Source organism: Apium graveolens, unplaced genomic scaffold (assembly GCF_009905375.1).
Source record: "Apium graveolens cultivar Ventura unplaced genomic scaffold, ASM990537v1 ctg2561, whole genome shotgun sequence".
Taxonomy (NCBI): Eukaryota; Viridiplantae; Streptophyta; class Magnoliopsida; order Apiales; family Apiaceae; genus Apium; species Apium graveolens.
The window spans coordinates 25585-35495 of NW_027417718.1; the positions used below are offsets into that span (position 1 = coordinate 25585).

A 9911-nucleotide genomic window follows, 5' to 3' on the forward strand; every position below is an offset into this window, starting at 1 on the left:
AAGTTAGTTTTATTGTTATCTTAATTTATATTTTGTACTTGTAACACTTAAAGTCTGTAAAAATGCAAAGGAGCAGATTTGAGTCTTTTTCCTAAAACAGTATGAAACATAAGGATTCTATCTAGAAGAAGATCAAGAAGATCATGCCTCAGAAAAAATTTGAAGAAGCTAGGAGTTGAATAAATCTGTTTGGAGAAAAATACTCCAAGTCAAGATCTCTACAAGTCACAGATTTAATGTTATAGAGAAGTCATTCGAGAACTCCAGAATGGCTTATCGAGAAGTCAGGAAAGCTACTAGAGAACTCAGAAAGATATCGACAAGCCAAATTGAAGACATGAAGATTGGAGATATCACCAATGCTACCACCGCTGATGCCATTATTAAAGTTACCACCAATGACACAGAGGCTATTTGCACATAAGATAGTAATTTTGTATATCGCTGAAGGGAGACCAGGCTACAGAACTAAAAATTACAACAGGCAAAAAATCAATCGCTTCAAGTAAAAACAAAATTTGAAGATAAAGAAACTAAAATATGCAAAAATATCTCAATCATGTTTACTCACCGCCAATGGGAGATAAATAGGTTTGCTGGGTTTACCAACATCAATGCACGAAAGTACGCAGAAGTTCTAAGTTCCAAATTCAGATGTCTTCTAAAGTATTCATAAACTGTAATCTCCTTAGGCTTCACTTCACCACGGCTACCGGTATCTCCAGGTTTTTCTTTCAATGTGAAACTTCAAACAGAAAGAAACAAAGTGAGAATCAATTCACAGACAGGCCTCTTATTTTGAACATTAGAAAAGGAAGAATTAAAAAAATTAAACAACTTACTATAGCTCATTGCAAGGCTTCTCACTCAACCCTTTTATCTTAAATTCTCGGTTGCTATGCGTAAACTTGACTATCACGTTTCTCAGCATTTTCTTGGCCTGTTGCATTTGTAAAAGCACAATTTAATAGACAAAAAAGAAGAAGCATAATGCAGGTTTTTCAGGTGTCATTTCATGAATTACCACTACAACATATTTGTAATCATACAACTGTTTTTTTGCCGTTGTGTGACAGGTAGAGTTTCCGTTGCCTATCCAACACTCGTGTGATCGAAGATTGGATAACGGTTGTTTATACACTTGTAATAAGTGAGATTCAACAACGTTTTTTAATAATGGTTACGATCAAGAATTCACAACACGTACTCTATATTAACCATTGTTAGGAAATTCTTTAAACAACCGTTTCTTTATTAAACTATTGTCTACCTAACTTAACAACAATGGTTTTGTGAAAAAACCATTGTTGTTAACTTATTTGATATTTTCCTAAACAACAGTTTATAAACTTCTTTTAACTTGTTAAAACTGTTATCATGAATGTTTTTTGTTTAAAAGACAATGGTGTAAAAGATTTAAACCATTGCAAAGAATATCAATAGACAACAGTTTTTTTAAAAAAAATATTATGTGCAATGAGACATACAACAGTTTTCATCATTTTTAAAGTGTCTTTCACACAACTGTTTATAAAATTAATCCCATTATTTAAAATAAACCATTTTTAAAATAAAATGGTATTATGATAATTCAATTATTATTTCACAATTGAAATTAAATTTACAATACAAAGGTTCTCTACATGAATTACAACTATAACTTAAAATCTATTTCTAAACATGCTCATTAATTCTTAACATAAACAGAGCATGCATATATTAGTCTAGTAAGTTGGTATCAATTTCTCCATTCCTACTAGAATTATTCCTGTCACCACTCCAGGAATCATTCACGTCACCACTTCCTGGAGATATTGGCTCCCTTCCTCTCGTGCTAAAGCCAGAGCCTTTATCCCTCATATGTAGAAATTGCAGATGGTTCAGGGATCCCATGAAGCAATCTTAAACTTGATAGGTGTATAAGAGAATAACTGCAAACCACTAATATTCTCAGGTATAAAGTCATTAATGTAAACAATAGTTTAAACAAAGCAGCATGGCATAATATCCACATATAACTATGTCATCTGATCATCACAGCAAAAAATGTCAAAACCTTACCATATGAGGCTTAAAACGGAGGGAAAGTCTATTCATTCCCAGATCATAAACACATATTGATGAATCACTAGTTCCTGCAATAATCTCTTTAGAATCGCTTGTGAATTTTATGGATAAGATCCCATAATCATCATTATCATCCAGAACCCGGAATTTTAATATCTCATGAAGTTCCTGTATAAACCAACTTCAGTGAGAAACAAAGCCTTTGATGTATCACAGGGAATATTGAAAGGGAAATACTTAAAATAAACGTCCATATTTCAACATTTAAGGTTATAGACACTACTACAGAAACGTACAATACTACTGGCAGAATGTTCTCCCATCAGTACATCATTTAAAAACACCTGTTCAACACATCATCATTAGTGTTGCTAATAAATCAGTACATAGACTTCTTAAGTTACATTGCTACGTCATACCTTCACTTGTACACTGAACTTATGAAGTAAAAGCGATACATATTATTTTGCCTAAGAAATAAGAACTCCCTTAACACTATAATATAACAACTTATATTTTTCTTTCACGTATATTTTCTATGCAGAAAATAAATAAATGTTATACTTTATGGGGGAACTGAACTTAAAATTCAGGGGACACAATTATGAATATTGTAAGCTGAGTGGGAGAACAATACGAACTGCAGGATGCAAAAGAGCTAGTCACACTAAATCAATATACATTATTAACAAGAATGATATAAAAAAATTAGACGCTATTTACATTGATTGATAAAAAAACAAAAATACTGTGATTATAGATGTAGTTAACAAGAATGATATAAAACTTGGAAATCAATAATTTGTTATGTACATTCCCCAAAAGTGAAATATCAGGAATTCTATAGAAATGTATCCCCACGGGTGCTCATAGCTCTTAAGTCGCAATCCAGACTGCACCTTAATCAACTTATGCTCCAGGAGAACAAATAAGCCTGCTAGATTAACTATACCTACAGCTAGACACTACTAGTAACATATCTTGTTTTGTTCACTAGTTGAATAAAAAGAAACCATCTGCCATTGCAAAATCATTCAACAGTTGTCTCAAGACAGATCATTTTTATATCACAATTTCAATCTTACTAGTTACTGAATCAAGTCAACTAAGAACCATACTATTTCTTTAATATCTTAACTGGCGAGAAAATTTTAGAAATGAATAACAAATGAAAGATACAAGTAAAGATGTGATACAGTTCAGGCCATATCATACAGTTTCGTATTTGAGGAGGTTCAGTATCTTCCTTCTTTGTTTGTCATTCTGAAATTCCTGTTTCATGACCACAAGTATAAGGGGTTTAGCAGGCTAAAAGCTAATACTGATGACTGTTTTGACTTTTTATGAAGCAAATGAATAGGAGTAATGATACCGTAACATAGAAGCAGGAAGATTGAAAAAAATAAAGAACAACCAACCTCATACATTACTTTCTTATTGACTGGTGCAGTGTTGTCACAAAGAAGCCACTCACTGGTTGCTTTCAGTTTTAAGAACCCGCCCTCACTTTCGTCATCTACGGACTATAAAATTAGAATCAATCAGCAATGGCAAGATAATCTTGAAATTATAACTCAACAATAATAATAATAAAAAAGAAAAAAGAGGGTAACAAGTTTCAGACCTCCTGGTATAGTTGTGACGAGTGAGAGCGTTGTTGAGTTTAGACATTGACAATGTGTTTGACAATATCCCTGAGCCAGAGACTGTCCGTAATCTTTGTAACAAAATCTCCATTCTCTTTATCCTTAATTAAATCATGAAAAACATAATCATTTTCAACTTCAGCTACTGAGATGGTGATTTTGTGGGAAAGAGATGAAGTAACAAAACGAGGAAGGGGGGTTGTCGGAGATTTTATGAAATGAGATGGGTAATTGGTGGTCAGATAAGTGGTGGAACAACAACTACTCATATTCATTCCCCCGAATGCTTTTCTCTTTGATTTTTATTCAATTATTAATGTGCAAGCTGGAAATAGAAGCTGTTCCCATGGAGTAAATTAAGCACAACAAACATATAACCTAACCTTGCAAATGATAAACAGCTACTCATCAGTCATGCCCTGAGCTTGAAAGGTTTGAACTCCAAAAATATTCCTCAAAATTGTCGCTTTGAACTTGAAAATCAAGGAGATTAGAAATTCCAACCTTCAATTTTCTAATTGAGAAGCTGAATTCATATGCAATTTTGTGAAAGAGAAACAAGATTGGGTGAGGGAGATGGTCAGGATTTGAAAACTAAAAAACCACGCAGAGAGAGGAGAGAGATGAGTCGTGGGAGAGAGATGGAAGCGTACGGAGAGAAAGAATCAGTAGGAGAAGAGGAGTCAGATCTAAGAAAGGGGAATGGGAGAGATAAGGGGGAAATGAAAATTAGAAGGAAGGGGGAAGTGAAAATTAAAGGGGGGAAACCAAAAATTGTGTAAAAATGAAAAAATCATAAAATAATTTTTTTTTATATATTATAATTAAATACTTATTTTTATTTTACTTCATATTAATAGAATAGTATTATTTTAAATAATTTCACATAATTTTTTATATAAAATTATTTGAAACAAATTTGAAAAAATTTCAATTATTTTTCTATATAACTAAAGTTAATATATATTAATATTGTGCAAAATGATCCTACAACCATTTTTTAAGAAAGTAATTATTTAATCAAGAAAGTGACTTATTTTATATAGTTGCACTTCTATTCGATTTTCATTATAAAATCATACAAAATAAATTTAAAATTTTTTGAATATTTTTTTGTATGATTACAATCGATACATCTCAATACTGTTGGATCTTTGAAAATATCATTTAAAAAAATTACCATGTTGATAGAAAAAGAATCCCGTCTTCGGGAGTAGTATTTCCCCACATAAAAGATTAATTTGAAATTTTTAATAATTTTTTAGTATGATTAAAATCAATATATCTTCAGATTTACATGGTTGGATCATTGAAAAAATGAATTATAAAAATGAATTAATAATCGTGACGGTTGGATTATAAAAATAAATTATAATAATTTTTGATATGACTAAAATTACAATATCTTAACATCCGCAAGTTTGGATCGTCGAAAAAATAATTTTAAAATTAATCTTGTAAACCGGGAACGAGTCTCGTTATCGGAAGGGGTACTTTTACCGGATTTTTCTAATCCTGACATGCAAGATGAAGTTCATATTTTTTTATAATTTTTTCATATGACTAAAATTGATATATCTTAACATCCGTACGGTTGGATCGTCGAAAAAATCATTTTAAAAATTAATCTTGTAAATCGGGAACGAGTCTCGTTGTTGGGAGGGGTACTTTTACCGGATTTTTCTAATCCTGACATGCAAGATGAAGTTCATATTTTTTAATAATTTTTTCATATGACTAAAATTGATATATCTTAACATCCGTACGGTTGGATCTTCGAAAAAATCATTTTAAAAATTAATCTTGTAAATAGGGAACGAGTCTCGTTGTCGGGATGGGTACTTTTACCGGATTTTTCTAATCCTGACATGCAAGATGAAGTTCATATTTTTTAATAATTTTTTCATATGACTAAAATTGATATATCTTAACATCCGTACGGTTGGATCGTCGAAAAAATCATTTTAAAAATTAATCTTGTAAATCGGGAACGAGTCTCGTTGTCGGGATGGGTACTTTTACCGGATTTTTCTAATCCTGACATGCAAGATGAAGTTCATATTTTTTAATAATTTTTTCATATGACTAAAATTGATATATATTAACATCCGTATGGTTTGATCGTCGAAAAAATCATTTTAAAAATTAATCTTGTAAATCGGGAACGAGTCTCGTTGTTGGGAGGGGTACTTTTACCGGATTTTTCTAATCCTGACATGCAAGATGAAGTTCATATTTTTTAATAATTTTTTCATATGACTAAAATTGATATATATTAACATCCGTACGGTTGGATCGTCGAAAAAATCATTTTAAAAATTAATCTTGTAAATCGGGAACGAGTCTCGTTGTTGGGATGGGTACTTTTACCGGATTTTTCTAATCCTGACATGCAAGATGAAGTTTATATTTTTTAATAATTTTTTCATATGACTAAAATTGATATATCTTAACATCCGTACGGTCAGATCGTCGAAAAAATCATTTTAAAAATTAATCTTGTAAATCGGGAACGAGTCTCGTTGTCGGGTGGGGTACTTTTACCGGATTTTTCTAATCCTGACATGCAAGATGAAGTTCATATTTTTTAATAATTTTTTTATATGACTAAAATTGATATATCTTAACATCCGTACCATCGGATCGTCGAAAAATTTATTTTAAAAATTAATCTTGTAAATCGGGAACGAGTCTCGTTGTCGGGAGGGGTACTTTTGCCGGATTTTTCTAATCCTGACATGCAAGATGAAGTTCATATTTTTTAATAATTTTTTCATATGACTAAAATTGATATATCTTAACATCCGTACGGTTGGATCTTCGAAAAAATCATTTTAAAAATTAATCTTGTAAATAGGGAACGAGTCTCGTTGTGGGGAGGGGTACTTTTACCGGATTTTTCTAATCCTGACATGCAAGATGAAGTTCATATTTTTTAATAATTTTTTCATATGACTAAAATTGATATATCTTAACATCCGTACGGTTGGATCGTCGAAAAAATCATTTTAAAAATTAATCTTGTAAATCGGGAACGAGTCTCGTTGTCGGGATGGGTACTTTTACCGGATTTTTCTAATCCTGACATGCAAGATGAAGTTCATATTTTTTAATAATTTTTTCATATGACTAAAATTGATATATATTAACATCCGTACGGTTTGATCGTCGAAAAAATCATTTTAAAAATTAATCTTGTAAATCGGGAACGAGTCTCGTTGTCGGGAGGGGTACTTTTACCGGATTTTTCTAATCCTGACATGCAAGATGAAGTTCATATTTTTTAATAATTTTTTCATATGACTAAAATTGATATATATTAACATCCGTACGGTTGGATCGTCGAAAAAATCATTTTAAAAATTAATCTTGTAAATCGGGAACAAGTCTCGTTGTTGGGATGGGTACTTTTACCGGATTTTTCTAATCCTGACATGCAAGATGAAGTTCATATTTTTTAATAATTTTTTCATATAACTAAAATTGATATATCTTAACATCCGTACGGTTGGATCGTCGAAAAAATCATTTTAAAAATTAATCTTGTAAATCGGGAACGAGTCACGTTGTCGGTATGGGTACTTTTACCGAATTTTTCTAATCCTGACATGCAAGATGAAGTTTATATTTTTTAATAATTTTTTCATATGACTAAAATTGATATATCTTAACATCCGTACGGTCAGATCGTCGAAAAAATCATTTTAAAAATTAATCTTGTAAATCGGGAACGAGTCTCGTTGTCGGGTAGGGTACTTTTACCGGATTTTTCTAATCCTGACATGCAAGATGAAGTTCATATTTTTTAATAATTTTTTTATATGACTAAAATTGATATATCTTAACATCCGTACCATCGGATCGTCGAAAAATTCATTTTAAAAATTAATCTTGTAAATCGGGAACGAGTCTCGTTGTCGGGAGGGGTACTTTTACCGGATTTTTCTAATCCTGACATGCAAGATGAAGTTCATATTTTTTAATAATTTTTTCATATGACTAAAATTGATATATCTTAACATCCGTACGGTTGGATCTTCGAAAAAATCAATTTAAAAATTAATCTTGTAAATAGGGAACGAGTCTCGTTGTTGGGAGGGGTACTATTACCGGATTTTTCTAATCCTGACATGCAAGATGAAGTTCATATTTTTTAATAATTTTTTCATATGACTAAAATTGATATATCTTAACATTCGTACGGTTGGATCGTCGAAAAAATCATTTTAAAAATTAATCTTGTAAATCGGGAACGAGTCTCGTTGTCGGGATGGGTACTTTTACCGGATTTTTCTAATCCTGACATGCAAGATGAAGTTCATATTTTTTAATAATTTTTTCATATGACTAAAATTGATATATATTAACATCCGTACGGTTTGATCGTCGAAAAAATCATTTTAAAAATTAATCTTGTAAATCGGGAACGAGTCTCGTTGTCGGGAGGGGTACTTTTACCGGATTTTTCTAATCCTGACATGCAAGATGAAGTTCATATTTTTTAATAATTTTTTCATATGACTAAAATTGATATATCTTAACATCCGTACGGTTGGATCGTCGAAAAAATCATTTTAAAAATTAATCTTGTAAATCGGGAACGAGTCTCGTTGTCGGGATGGGTACTTTTACCGGATTTTTCTAATCCTGACATGCAAGATGAAGTTCATATTTTTTAATAATTTTTTCATATGACTAAAATTGATATATATTAACATCCGTACGGTTGGATCGTCGAAAAAATCATTTTAAAAATTAATCTTGTAAATCGGGAACGAGTCTCGTTGTCGGGAGGGGTACTTTTACCGGATTTTTCTAATCCTGACATGCAAGATGAAGTTCATATTTTTTAATAATTTTTTCATATGACTAAAATTGATATATATTAACATCCGTACGGTTGGATCGTCGAAAAAATCATTTTAAAAATTAATCTTGTAAATCGGGAACGAGTCTCGTTGTGGGGATGGGTACTTTTACCGGATTTTTCTAATCCTGACATGCAAGATGAAGTTCATATTTTTTAATAATTTTTTCATATAACTAAAATTGATATATCTTAACATCCGTACGGTTGGATCGTCGAAAAAATCATTTTAAAAATTAATCTTGTAAATCGGGAACGAGTCACGTTGTCGGTATGGGTACTTTTACCGGATTTTTCTAATCCTGACATGCAAGATGAAGTTTATATTTTTTAATAATTTTTTCATATGACTAAAATTGATATATCTTAACATCCGTACGGTCAGATCGTCGAAAAAATCATTTTAAAAATTAATCTTGTAAATCGGGAACGAGTCTCGTTGTCGGGTAGGGTACTTTTACCGGATTTTTCTAATCCTGACATGCAAGATGAAGTTCATATTTTTTAATAATTTTTTTATATGACTAAAATTGATATATCTTAACATCCGTACCATCGGATCGTCGAAAAAATTCATTTTAAAAATTAATCTTGTAAATCGGGAACGAGTCTCGTTGTCGGGATGGGTACTTTTACCGGATTTTTCTAATCCTGACATGCAAGATGAAGTTCATATTTTTTAATAATTTTTTCGTATGACTAAAATTGATATATCTTAACATCCGTACGGTTGGATCTTCGAAAAAATCAATTTAAAAATTAATCTTGTAAATAGGGAACGAGTCTCGTTGTTGGGAGGGGTACTATTACCGGATTTTTCTAATCCTGACATGCAAGATGAAGTTCATATTTTTTAATAATTTTTTCATATGACTAAAATTGATATATCTTAACATTCGTACGGTTGGATCGTCGAAAAAATCATTTTAAAAATTAATCTTGTAAATCGGGAACGAGTCTCGTTGTCGGGATGGGTACTTTTACCGGATTTTTCTAATCCTGACATGCAAGATGAAGTTCATATTTTTTAATAATTTTTTCATATGACTAAAATTGATATATATTAACATCCGTACGGTTTGATCGTCGAAAAAATCATTTTAAAAATTAATCTTGTAAATCGGGAACGAGTCTCGTTGTCGGGAGGGGTACTTTTACCGGATTTTTCTAATCCTGACATGCAAGATGAAGTTCATATTTTTTAATAATTTTTATATGACTAAAATTGATATATATTAACATCCGTACGGTTGGATCGTCGAAAAAATCATTTTAAAAATTAATCTTGTAAATCGGGAACGAGTCTCGTTGTTGGGATGGGTACTTTTACC

General features: G+C 31.3%; 1 long non-coding RNA gene across 1 annotated transcript; it reads right to left on the reverse strand.

The window, feature by feature from the left end:
- Nucleotides 1-2414: 2414 nt before the first annotated feature.
- LOC141700599 (uncharacterized) lies at nt 2415-4416 on the reverse strand. Its single transcript, XR_012566441.1, has 4 exons — nt 4097-4416; nt 3692-3814; nt 3486-3590; nt 2415-3339 (listed from the first exon to the last, which is right to left on the reverse strand). It is a non-coding gene; the product is annotated as an uncharacterized LOC141700599 (long non-coding RNA).
- Between the last annotated feature and the right edge of the window lie 5495 nt (nt 4417-9911).